This window comes from Tachypleus tridentatus, chromosome 6 (assembly GCF_004210375.1).
Source record: "Tachypleus tridentatus isolate NWPU-2018 chromosome 6, ASM421037v1, whole genome shotgun sequence".
In the NCBI taxonomy this organism is placed as follows: Eukaryota; Metazoa; Arthropoda; class Merostomata; order Xiphosura; family Limulidae; genus Tachypleus; species Tachypleus tridentatus.
This window is the reverse complement of record NC_134830.1, coordinates 117,083,967-117,097,620: the sequence shown is the minus strand read 5'-3', so window position 1 is coordinate 117,097,620 and position 13,654 is coordinate 117,083,967. Positions and strand designations below refer to the sequence as shown.

Here is a 13,654-nt window from a genome sequence, read left to right as displayed (position 1 = left end):
TCGCTGGTTTCGTGCTTTTTTCCAGTAGAAATTTCTATGTTAGTCGCTGGTTTCGTGCTTTTTTTACAGTAGAAATGTCTATATTAGTCGTTGGTTTCGTGCTTTTTTGCAGTAGAAATTTCTATATTAGGCGCTGGTTTCATGCTTTTCTTTGAATAGAAATTTCCATATAAATCGTTAGTTTCGTACTTTTTTTACAGTAGAGATTTCTCTATAAGTCGTTGATATGGAGCTTTCCTTACAGTAGAAATTTCAATGTCAGTCGTTGGTTTCATGCTTTTCTTACAATAGAGATTTCTCTATTAGTCGTTGGTTTCATGCTTTTCTTACAGTAGAGATTTCTCTATTAGTCGTTGGTTTCGTCCTTTTCTTATAGTAGGCATTTCTATATTAGTCGTCGGTTTCGTGCTTTTTTTACACTGGAGATTTCTCTGTTAGTCATTGGGTTCATGCTTTTCTTAAAGTAACGATTTCTATACTAGTTGCTGATTTCATGCTTTCCTTACAGTAGAGATATCTCAATTAGTCGTTGGTTTCATGCTTTTCTTACAGTAGAGAATTTTATATTAGTCGTTAGTTTCATACTTTTCTTAAAGTAGAAATTTCTCTTTTAGTCGTTGGTTTCATCCTTTTCTTACAGTAGACATTTCTATATTAGTCATTGGTATTGTGCTTTTTTTGCAGTAGAAATGTCTATATTAGTCGTTGGTTTCGTGCTTGTCTTACAGTAGAGATTTTTCTATAAGTCGTTTCGTGCTTTTCTGACAGTAGACATTTCTCTATAAGTCGTTGGTTTGAAGTTTTTCTTACAGTAGAAATTTCTATATTAGACGTTGGTTTCGTGCTTTTCTTTCAATAGAAATTTCCAGATTAGTCGTTGGTTTCATGCTTTTCTTATAGTTGTTAGTTTCTTGCTTTTCTTAAGTAGAGATTTCTCGTTGGTTGCGTCCTTTTCTTACAGTACACATTTCTATATTAGTCGTTCATTTCGTGCTTTTCTTACAGTAGAGTTTTGTATATTACTCGTTGGTTTCATGCTGTTCTCACAGTAGAAATTTCTATATTACTCGTTGGTTTCATGCTTTTCTGACAGTAGACATTTCTCTATAAGTCGTTGGTTTGAAGTTTTTCTTACAGTAGAAATTTGTATATTAGACGTTGGTTTCGTGCTTTTCTTTCAATAGAAATTTCCATATTAGTCGTTGGTTTCATGCTATTTTACAGTAGAGATTTCTCCTTTAGTTGTTGGTTTCATGCTTTTCTTACAGTAGAGATTTCTCTTTTAGTTGTTGGTTTCATGCTTTTCTTATAGTTGTTGGTTTCTTGCTTTTTTTAAGTAGAGATTTCTCTATTAGTCGTTGGTTTCGTGCTTTACTTACGATATAGATTTGTATATTACTCGTTGATTTTATGCTTTTCTTACAGTAGGGATTTCCCTATTACTCGTTGATTTGGAGCTTTTCTTACAGTAGAGGTTTCTATATTAGTCGTTGGTTTCGTGCTTTTTTTGTAGTAGAATTGTTTATGTTAGTTGTTGGTTTCATGCTTTTCTTACAATAGAGATTTTTTGTAGTAGAATTGTTTATATTAGTTGTTGGTTTCATGCTTTTCTTACAGTAGAGATTTCTCTTTTAGTTGTTGGTTTCATGCTTTTCTTATAGTAGAGATTTCTCTTTTAGTTGCTGGTTTCATGCTTTTCTTACAGTAGAGATTTCTCTTTTAGTTGTTGGTTTCATGCTTTTCTTACAGTAGAGATTTCTCTTTTAGTTGTTGGTTTCATGCTTTTCTTACAGTAGAGATTTGTATATTACTCGTTGGTTTCATGCTTTTCCTACAGTAGAGATTTCTCAATTAGTCGTTGGTTTCGTGCTTTTCTTACAGTTGGGATTTCTCTATAGGTCATTGGTTTGGAGCTTTTCTTACAGTAGGCATTTTTGTATTAGTCATTGGTGTCGTGCTTTTATGCAGTAGAAATTTCTATATCAGTCGGTTTCATCCTTTTCTTACGATATTTCTCTGTTGTTGGTTTCATGCTTTTCGTACAGAAGAGATTTCTCGATTTGTCGTTGGTTTCGTCCTTTTCTTACAGTACACATTTCTATATTAGTCGTTCATTTCGTGCTTTTCTTACAGTAGAGATTTGTATATTACTCGTTGGTTTCGTTATTTAATTACAGTAAAAATTTCTCTATCAGTCGTTGGTTTCGTGCTTTTTTTACACTAGAGATTTCTTTATTAGTCGTTAGTTTCATGCTTTTCTTACAGTGGATATTTTTATATTAATCGTTGGTTTCGTGCTTTTCTTACAGTAGAGGTTTCTATGTTAGTCGTTGGTTTCATGCTTTTGTTACAGTAGAGATTTCTATGTTGATCAATGGTTTCATACTTTTCTTACAGTAAAGAATTTTATATTAGTCGTTAGTTTCATGCTTTTCTTAAAGTAGAAATTTCTCTTTTAGTCATTGGTTTTGTGCTTTTTTACAGTAGAAATGTTTATATTAGTCGTTTGTTTCGTGCTTTTTTTGCAGTAGAAATTTCTGTATTAGTCGTTGGTTTCGTGCTTTTTTACAATAGAATTGTGTATATTAGTCGTTGGTTTCGTGCTTTTCTAACAGTAGACATTTCTATATTAGTCGTTGGTTTCGTGCTTTTCTTTTAACAGAAATTTTTATATTAGACGTTGGTTTCGTGATTTTCTTTCAATAGAAATTTCCATATAAGTCGTTAGTTTCGTGCTTTTCTTACAGTAGATATTTGTATATTACTCGTTGGTTTCATCCTCTTCTTACAGTAGAGATTTCTCTATTATTCGTTGGTTTCATGGTTTTCTTACAATAGAGATTTCTCTACTAGTCATTTGTTTCGTGCTTTTCTTACAGTAGACATTTCTATATTAGTCATTGGTATTGTACTTTTTTTACAGTAGAAATGTCTATATTGGTCGTTGGTTTCGTGCTTTTTTACAGTAGAAATGTATATATTAGTCGTTGGTTTCGTGCATTTTTATAGTAGAATTGTTTATATTAGTTGTTGGTTTCATGCTTTTCTTACAATAGAGATTTCTCTATTAGTATTGGTTTCGTGCTTTTCTTACAGTAGACACTTCTCTATAAGTCGTTGGTTTGAAGTTTTTCTTCCAGTCGAAATTTCTATATCAGTCGTTAGTTTCATGCTTTTCTTACAGGAGAGATTTCTCTATTAGTCGTTGGTTTCGTGCTTTTCTTACGATATAGATTTGTATATTACTCGTTGATTTTATGCTTTTCTTACAGTAGGGATTTCCCTATTACTCGTTGATTTGGAGCTTTTCTTACAGTAGAGGTTTCTATATTAGTCATTGGTTTCGTGCTTTTCTTACAGTAGAGATTTCTATATTAGTCGTTGGTTTCATGCTTTTCTTAAAGTAACGATTTCTATACTAGTCGTTGGTTTCATGCTTATCTTAAAGTAACGATTTCTATACTAGTCGTTTGTTTCATACTTTTCACATTTTTTTCTCAACTAACGTTAACATTACTAGAGCGTTTTAATATACAATTAGAAATTAATTTTATAATTAAACAAGTTTTTCTCTATTCAGATTCAGAGCTGTTCTAAATCCACTAAATATATCTTTTTAATGCATTCTTTCCTAAAAGACTTTCCTTTCTCATTTAAGTGATTTTAACAGTAACCTAAATGTTTCTTTTTAGAGAACGAACTTTACCAAATGTAAGGATTCATATCTAGAATATTTAACATTCTTCCTTCCTCTTATTAAAGATTTAATTCTAATTGCACATCGAGCATCAACAGAACTCTTTCAAGTGTCATTAGACAGTCTAGTCCGTCTTTAGAAGTCCTGGAAATCCCACTAGTCTCAACCAGCAAAACGGCTCGGCATTCTTTGTTTTGTTTTATGTTGTTTTTTTCTTCCTACTAGTGTTTCACTAATCAAATCTCTGTCATTAATGGTAAGGTTTACCGAGTGAAGAAGTTGATTTTACTCTCGCTTTCTTAGGGGTCCGCGTCAGTATTGAGCATGAGAAACATTCAATTTGGAAACTTAATCAGATTGGTGGTTACCATCCCCCCTACCCCTCGAACGGCTAGCAGTCGATGGGCTTCATAGCAGTAGCCCCCATTGATTATACTGTAGTTGTACTTCTGTTAATTCCAAGCAGCTGACAGGATAATTAGAGTAATCACATGGAGTAGTGTGTATGCTTTCCTTTTATTGCTCACTAGGCTTAACAGCTTTTCAGGGCTCCTCTGATACTCAAGACTTCATTCTAATTAAACCCTTGTGACTGCGCATTGAATTCCAAGATGCTATTTTGGACAAAGATTATTAGCCCGGAGAGAAACGGGTCAGCATATTACATAGATGCACGTGTACGCGCCAATAAATGAGATAAGCCATAATTCTTATTATTAATTAATTCACTCTATAGCCTAACACACAAAACAGAAGAGTTCATCTCTTGGTTTCCTAATAGCAATTAAGTTCTTTATTCATCAGACTGTACGTCACCCAATGACGTCAGCATTAAATTAATAACAAGACGAGTGGGTTTTAGACCTTACTCTCAAATAGAAATATATTAGAATTATTTAAAAGCATCTAATCTAGATTATCTTGTATGGGTAAATATTTTCTACCAGTACTGAAGCTTTCCAGTAATTATATAATTTACATCTACAAGAACTACAGTACCCAAAATGCTTCATCACGACGTCTGAGGGCTTATAACGCTAAAAAAAACTGGTTTTCGCTGCCCGTGATGGGCATAGCACAAGTAGCCCATGTTGTAACGTTATGCTTGACTGTGAACAAACAAAATCACTGTGTTTTCTCTATGTTCTCATTTCGAACATAGAAATTGTTACTTTGCGATCACGGAAACTATTTATCCGATTGTTTGAATCTTGTGTTATCATGCGTGTGTAGGACTGCTCTCAATTAGCACACGAGACACAAATACTTCTGAATCATTGTGAAGAGATTTCCTGATTGGTCAGCTACAGACATCGATAGTGAAAGGTTAACGAAGTTTCTGTCAGTCTTAACAAACGCTCAGCTGTGCAAGGTCTCTTTGTTAGGGGTACTCGACTCGCAATCTGAGGGTAGAGGTCTCGAATCCCACCATTAAACTGCTTTTCCTTTCAGCCATAGGTGACGGTTAACTCCACTTTTCGTTGATAAACCATAACTCAAGAGGTGGCGGTGGGTGCTGTTAACTATCAGCCTTCCATCTGGTCTCTCATGCAAAACTAAGGATAGCTAGCGCAGAAGCACAAAATTCAGCAAACAAATTACGAGTTTAAGTATTCCCTCTAAACTTCTGTTGACGTTCCTCCTATCATTTTCAGATCTTTGGAGGTCAAAGTTCAGTTTCATAAAGTTAATCTTAATGCATTTCTTTAATTCCAATAGTTATCGCTCATTGGCTTATTATTTCAAATGAGTATAACCTCTTTCAAATTACCTTCCATCTTACATTAAATATCCAGCAACAAATAGTTCTTCCACTATACAACAGCACCTGTGAATAAAGTGCTCATTTTTTTATTTCAGTTTGACATCTTAACTTGTATCTTTCATTCAACGAATCACTCTATTTGTCCTAAAACATATCAGGTCCTCAATTTTCAATATTTGACAGAGACTACGTTATTGTGTCCGTACACACATTAACTCCTCGATTCTCAATAGTTCACAGAGACTACGTTATTGTATCCGTACACACATTAATTCCTCGATTCTCAATAATTCACAGAGACTACGTAATTTTATCGGTACACACTGTAAGTCCTTGATTCTCAAGATTTTACAGAGAGTGCGTAATTGTGTGCCCCTTTTTATTCTTGAATTGCTTTACTGAAATATAAGTTCGATTTTAATATACTGAGTGAAGAAATAGTGCTGTTAGGAAGTGTTTACTTTAGTAGAATATAAATCTGTTTTTTATAGTAAGAGGGCGATAAAAATATTTATATACAACATAATCCATGTCTTAATGTTAATATTATCAGTTACGAGAGTGGTGCCCCCCTCACCGAAAAAACATTTTCTAAGCTTGCCAAACCATGTGAAGTATTATTGGGATTATGGCCAAATGCGTCGTTAATAGTGGAAATACCCAAATAAAGAATCATTGCATCCTAATTTTAAGAGGTTTCAGATTTTTTGTGTATTAAACTATTACTGTCACAGTTCTTCACCATAAAACGGTTTAGGAAGTATTCAAACCATTTATGTTTTTACAACTGATTCCGTACATCTGCTTAAAAAGTAAAACATACAGAGTATGTTAGACTAGCTTGGGGTTAGGTCAGGTTAGATTATTCCGGTATATGTATAACAATTTTAACAGTATTTTTTATCCCTGAAGGTTTTTTTTCGCAATTATTAAGCTTGGAGTGTATTAATCTTTCATATTATCCCTGGCTCGGCATGGCCAGGTGGTTACGGTACTCGACTCGTAATCTGAGAGTCCAGGGTTCGAATCCCCGTCACACTAAACATGCTCTCTCTTTCAGCCGTGGGAACGTTAAAACGTGATGGTCAATCTCACTATTCATTGGTAAAAGAGTAGCCCAAGAGTTGGTATCGGGTAGTGATGACTAGCTGCCTTCCCTCTAATCTTACACTGCTAAATTAGAGACGGCTAGTGTAGATAGCCCTCGTTTAGTTTTGCGCAAAATTCAAAACAAACAAACCATATTATCTCATGTTAAACGGGATCCTGGCACAAGTGGCCTGAAATTACAGACTGTCGCATTACTATGAGAAAACCTGCTAGATTTAGACACAATATGCTATAAACAGTGTTAGATAATTACATAGATTATTATTAAAATAATTTAAAATATTGTAGACTTTAAAACACTTTTAGTAATGTAAAATAAATAGAACTTATCATTTTGGTGCCATCGATATTAATAACAATTCCAATAGTATCTCTCCGTAAATTGTTAGACTGAAACTATAATTAACCTTATCTACACGATTATTCGGTCAATGAGTAGGACACTCAGTGTTATTTGTTCATTTTGTGGTTTATTCATTAAAGTAGTTATTGCTAAGTAAATAAATATATGGTTAGACGAAATGGGTTTAAACAGAGGAAGTCTTGAGTTTGAAACTTTCTTGCTAAAGGTAGATAGAGTTAGCCCGCATTTCAATCGAGCGCTTTCGATCTAATAAAAATTTTAATGTGTTTTGTACATCGATTTAACAAAATATTCAAAAATATAACCTCTACCTGCTCTAAAAAAACAGTATTGTGTTAGATTAACGAATACAAAGTGTCAAATCGGAGAAAAACAACGAAGAATAAAGCTTTTAGTGAAAATAAACGAATAAAGCGGAAATAATTATTATTAATTACGCTTCTTTAGTTTAGTGTTTCTCATTTGTGAATTTTGCGATCCAATGAATTTCGGATTATCAAACTTTACGCACAAAATATCGTAAGTGATTTTATTGAACCTGTGAATGTTTATGTACTTCCAGCAGAGGGATACGATAGGGATATTTGAATGTCATATATTATCCAAACGTTATTCTCTAGCTTTGATTATAATACATTGTTACAGTAATGGAACCAGCGGTGAGTTACGAACTTAGAACTAAAAAATCCGAGGTACGATTCCTTCCAGTAGACCGAAAAGAACTACAAAATCAAGACGATGGTTTTAGAGATACTAAACGAACACTGGCCTAGATTCTTCACGATTGATTCTCGTAAGTATGAAGTTTTAAAATAAAAAATGTTGATAACTATGCGTAGAAGTTGTGTACTGCTTTTATTACTGAGAATTGTGCAGTTTATTACACAAAAAAGCCATGAATACTGTGGTTTTTAGTCTTAATTCTCTTTGGATATTATAAAACATTTATTCTTGTTGGACTAATGTATTTTTGTATATGACAGGATTCATATTTTTTTGTGTACTAATCTATAACTGCCACATTGTAATGATAGTCTTTAAACATACAAATAAGCAATGTTAAGTCTTCTCCTACCTTCATCATTCATACAAATAAACAATGTTAGGTCCTTTCCTACCTTCATCAATCATACAAATAAACAATGTTAAGTCTTCTCCTACCTTCATCAATCATACAAATAAACAATGTTAAGTTTTCTCGTACCTTCATCATTCATACAAATAAACAATGTTAGGTCTTCTCGTACCTTCATCATTCATACAAATAAACAATGTTAGGTCTTCTCCTACCTTCATCAATCATACAAATAAACAATGTTAGGTCTTCTCCTACCTTCATCATTCATACAAATAAACAATGTTAGGTCTTCTCCTACCTTCATCAATCATACAAATAAACAATGTTAAGTTTTCTCGTACCTTCATCAATCATACAAATAAGCAATGTTAGGTCTTATTCTACCTTCATCATTCATACAAATAAAGTTAAGTCTTCTCCTACCTTCATCATTCATACAAATAAACAATGTTAGGTCCTTTCCTACCTTCATCAATCATACAAATAAATCATTTATCTCGTAGATAGCAGTACAAGCTATTAAGACGGCAATCTGAAATTGCACTGAAACAAAACTGTTGTCATGGTTTGGGCGATAGTAGAGTAAGTGTTGTGAGAAAATATACTTGTGTCCAAGTTTGTTTGTATTTTTATCTTTAATTATTCATGTTTGAAATGGAAGACGTTACCGTCGCAACAACGTGTTTTAGGCAATATCAAGTCCATTTCCTTAATGGCGCAGTTGCGTATTTTTCTAGAGCTTAAGATTCTTAAATCTCATCCCATGCATAACTGATTGTTTTCATGTGGATGCTTGCACTGTAATCTAAGCAACTTGTTTCTTAAACGAATTACGTTTTGTTACAAAGTAACTTAACATTGAATATCAACGTCCATACAAGCATGCTATAATTGTATGGAGTTAAATCACAGAGAGTAGAATTGAACATTTCAACGGCAATTTAGGCGTATTTTCAAAACGAATTGATTTTTTAATGATACATCACCCTGGAACGTATACAGTTTAACTGGTCTTTAAATCCCATACATAATTCATAAAGCGAAAAGTGCTACACAGCAGCTGTGTGTCACAGACTTGACACAAGTAAATGGACAGATCGTGAAATGAGAGTCACAACTGGGCAATCAACCGTACGTGAAGCCCACTAAGCACGTATGGGCTATTCTCAACCTGATTCATGTAAAAAAGGACCCAGTAAATCCACTTCCTGGAACTAGCAAGTATTGCTAGGATTGTTAATCCCAATCATACAACGTGCAAGCGCATAGCTAGTTAGCCATTATAATAACAAAGGATCACACCAATAACAGATAAAAATACTCGTGTTTTACTGGTGCCATGAATGGTTCCAGAATAAACCTTTTTTCTTCATACTTGGGTATCAGCTCAGTAAATTTTTTAGGATGGCACCCTTTTGAGTGTGTGCCAGTTTGTCTATTTATTTATGTTAGGTCTGTACACTTTTTGAGGATGGCACCCTATTGACTGAGTTTCAGCTATGAAATATGAAAAAACACAAATATAACAGTGAGCAATAAAAATTGAACGATCGATAATTTCTAACACAAAACTCTTGACTTTTTTTTTGTAACGTAATGTAAACACGTGAAAGTTTTACCCGAACTACCCAATCAAATCTTTGTTATTTAAACTTAAAAATTATAAACACTTCAAACCTTGTAAGTGTATTTTTGATAACCTGGCATCTCGTTGGGTTTTAATGTATAGCAACAAAAGGGACCTGTAGAAACTATCTCTTTACACATTGTCAAGAGATGAGCGCTCTCTAGAGGACACTATAATAAACATATATATAACAAAGTATATTTTTATCTCTTTAATTCAATTTCAAATGTAGGATATGAGAATAATGGTAATCCATTCTGTTTTACAACAGTTAGGTGAGTAACATGAAGCCAACATGCAGGACCGTAGCTTTGCTTGTCGGTGTAAGAAGGTTTCATATAGTGTACAAAACTTCACTTCTGACCAGTCTTTTCACGTTATACGTTCTTCAGAACAAATTTGTTATTCGAGTGTTTTCATAACACAGGATAGTTAATAAATATATTTTAAAGATGATTACTAGAACATAAAAGCAGTACAGAAATCAAAGTTCCTCATTTAATTGCAAGAAATCTCAGTTTTTACATTACTTTATAGCAATGACAGATAGTAAAATCCCGATTACCCTGTCGAACATGTTTCACATATTGTTTTATAGCTACAATAAACAATGTTAAGCCTTCTTCTACCATCATCACTCATACAAAAAAATATTTTAGGCGTTCATCACTTACATAAATAAATAATGTTAGGCCTTGTCCTACGTTCATAACTCATACGAACAAATAATGCCAGGAGTTCTCCTACCTTCATAATTAATACAAATAAACAGTGTTAGGCCTTCATCACTCACACAAATAAATAATGTTAGGCCTTGTTCTACGTTCATGACTCATGCAAATAAACAATGGTTGGAGTTTTCCTATCTGCATAACTAATACAAATAATGTTATGCCTTCTCCTACCTTCATCAATCACACAAATAAACAATGTTATGCCTTTTGTAGAATTTCAAATTCAATTCCATGTCAAGTACAGTTTCTAAATAGTCGCCCTGCCAATAAAAAAGCCTAAAGCTAGTGATAACCTATAGCCATATTCATGAATGGAAGTAATCTTTCTTCTTGTCCCTTTCGGTTAGAAACTGGTGATTTACAACTTTAAAAAACGCATATATGACCTCAGCAGATTTATATATCCTATTCTTTGCTAACATATATCACATTGTCAGATAACGTAATGTGCCAGAGGCGGTTCTTAGACGTCTTGCTGTCCAAGCAACAACAGTGCTAGTGGTACCGGTACCTTGTGGATACATCATGTCTATTTCTCTTCTTCTTATGAGCTCCGATCAGTATCCGTTCATTAAAGCTCCAGAGATATTCTATATCAATATCTGTCTCTAAACCAGGCGGCAAAGAACGTATATCTCTACATGACAGCTTTAAACACTTTAATTTATTTCGAGGAGCCATTAATTAGTTATATGTCAGAATTTTTGACTTAAAAATCTATCTATAACATTTTTGGCAAGTATTTGAGCACCAGGAATCTCGAGCTATTCGGTTTTTTTGTTATCGAAGAAAGTACATACTTGATCGATACTTTTGAAACAAGCTCAGAGAACTAAGATAATAAGACCTTTCTCTTGAACGTCTCTTTAAAACTTTTAAAATAACTTTCAAGTTATGAATAATGGGTTATTATCTTTGGACACGGTTATTTCATTTAATACTCATAGCTGTCTAATTTATGATTAGTTATTGAACTTTAAGTGTCACTATTGGCTGGATTTTGTTTTCATGTTTTGACAATACGTCAAGCCACAATACAAAAGATGCTTTTACGTAATACCACTGGAGGTCAGTGTTAGTATGTTTTCCACAAGCATCAAATCGACGAATACATATAACGTAAACCGATTTCCCTTAGTGAAACGGACTTACAGTGCCAATATCCGGTGTTCGATTTCCACGCGAAACAAATATTAGGTATCATAGTGTGGATTTGCTCTTAAACAAAGAAACGTAAATCAAACCGACAAAAACTACACCTAACAATTCTCCATTATGCTTGTTTGTTAAGCGCAAATCTGCACAAAGGGCTGTCTTTTCCGTGCCAACGGCAGAGTATTGTAACTGAATTTTACCGTAATAAACCTTAAACGTTACCGCTGAGGTACCGCAAGTGAATCTAAGCTGCACAATGGATTCTCTGCCCTGCGCCAAGCGCAAGGATTTATTACTGAATTTTACCTTAATAAACCTTCAGTGATACCACTATGCTACCGGTAAGGGGGTCGGTTCCCCGTAGGTTTTCTCAACAGGAAGCAAAACTATACTGAAAACAGTAGGTGTAGTCGACAGGAAACAAAAGGGTACTGGAAACAGCAGGTGTATTAAACAGGAAGCGAAACGATACTAGAAATAGTAGGTGTAGTCAACAGGAACGAAACAGTAGGTGTAGTCAACAGGAAGAAAACAGTTCTGGAAACAGTAGATATAGTCAACAGGAAGCAAAACCGTACTGCAAATAGTAGGTATAGTGAACAGGAAGAAAAATGGTACGGGAAACAGTATGCATAATCAACAGGCAGTAAAACGGTACTGTAAACAGTAGGTTTTGTCAACATGAAGCAAACCTGTACTGAAAACAGTAGGTATAGTCAACAGGAAGCAAAACGTTAGTGGAAACGGTGGGTATAGTCAACAGGAAGAAAACCTGTACTGGAAACACAGTAACAGGCATAGTCAACAGGCCGCCAAACGGTACTGGAAACAGTACGTACAGTCAACAGGAAGGAAACAGTTCTCGAAACAGTAGGTATAGTCAACAGGAAGCAGAACCGTACTGCAAATTGTTGGTAAAGTCCTCAGGAAGCAAAACTGTAGTGGAAACAGTAGTTGTAGTCAACAGCAAACAAAACAGTACTGGAAACAGTAAATATAGTCAACAACAAGAAAAACAGTACTGAAAACAGTAGGTGTTGCAACAGGAAGCAAAACGTTGCTGGAAACAGTAGATATAGTCGAGAGGAAGCAAAACATTGCTGGAAACAGTTGGTATAGTCAACAGGAAGAAAAACAGTACTGGAAACAGTAGGTGTAGTCAGGATGAAGCAAAACAATACTGGAAACAGTAGGTGTAGTCAACAGGAAGGAAACAGTGCTGGAAACAGTAGGTATAGTCAACAGGAAAGAAACAGTGCTAGAAAGAGTAGATACAGTCAACAGGAAGGAAACAGTGCTGGAAACAGTAGGTGTAGTCAACAGGAAGCAAAATAGTACTGTAAACAGTAGATGTAGTCAACAGGAAACTAAACAGGAGGTGTAGTCAAAAGGAAGCAAAACTGTACTGGAAACAGTAGGTATAGTCAACAGGAAGCAAAACGTTACTTTAAAATCCAGGTATAGTGAAAAGGAAGCAAAACGTTACTGGAAACAGCAAATGTAGACCAGAGGAAGCAAAACGGTATTGGAAACATCAGGTGTAGTCAACATGAAGCAAAACTGTGTTGGAAACAGTAGGTATTGTCAACAGGAAGCAAAACTGTACTTGAAACAGTAAGTGTAGTCAAAAGGAAACAAAACTGTACTGGAAACACTAGGTATAGTCAACAGGAAGCAAAACGTTACTGAAAACAGTAGATATAATCAACAGGAAGCAAAACGTTACTGGAAAGAGTACATATAGTCAACAGAAAGCAAAAGGTTACTGGAAACATTAGGTATAATTAACAGGAAGCAAAATTGTACTTGAAACAGTCGGTGTAGTCAACAGGAAGCAAAACGGAACTGGAAACAGTAGGTAGTAGGTATAGTCAACAGGAAGGAAAACGGTACTGAAAACAGTAAAAATAGTCAACAGGAAGGAAACAGTGCTGGAAACAGTAGGTATAGTCAACAGGATGCAAAACGGTGCTGGAAACAGTAGGTGTAGTCAACAGGAAGCAAAATAGTACTGTAAACAGCAGATGTAGTCAACAGGAAACTAAACAGTACTGGACACAGTAGGTATAGTCAACAGGAAGGAAACAGTGCTGGAAACGGTAGGTATAGTAAACAGGAAGGAAA

At 34.6% G+C, this 13,654-nt stretch overlaps 1 long non-coding RNA gene across 3 annotated transcripts in view; it reads left to right on the top strand.

The window, feature by feature from the left end:
• Positions 1 to 13,654, top strand: part of LOC143253398 (uncharacterized) — a 270,323-nt gene that overhangs the window by 161,777 nt on the left and 94,892 nt on the right. For all 3 annotated transcript variants that reach the window (XR_013029562.1, XR_013029561.1, XR_013029560.1), the window contains one exon: positions 7,582 to 7,729. This is a non-coding gene — a long non-coding RNA (uncharacterized LOC143253398). The remainder of the gene's footprint in view (positions 1 to 7,581; positions 7,730 to 13,654) is intronic.